Here is a 200-nt window from a genome sequence, read left to right as displayed (position 1 = left end):
AGACGCTTGCTCCTTGGAAGGAAAGTTATGACCAACCTAGATAGCATATTGAAAAGCAGAGACATTACTTTGCCAACAAAGGTCCGTCTAGTCAAGGCTATGGTTTTTCCTGTGGTCATGTATAGATGTGAGAGTTGGACTATGAAGAAGGCTGAGCACCGAAGAATTCATGCTTTTGAACTGTGGTGTTGGAGAAGACT

The sequence above is a fragment of the Bison bison genome, unplaced genomic scaffold (genome assembly GCF_000754665.1).
Source record: "Bison bison bison isolate TAMUID 2011002044 unplaced genomic scaffold, Bison_UMD1.0 scf7180017864141, whole genome shotgun sequence".
Taxonomy (NCBI): domain Eukaryota; kingdom Metazoa; phylum Chordata; class Mammalia; order Artiodactyla; family Bovidae; genus Bison; species Bison bison.
Note: the sequence above shows the minus strand (reverse complement) of the source record.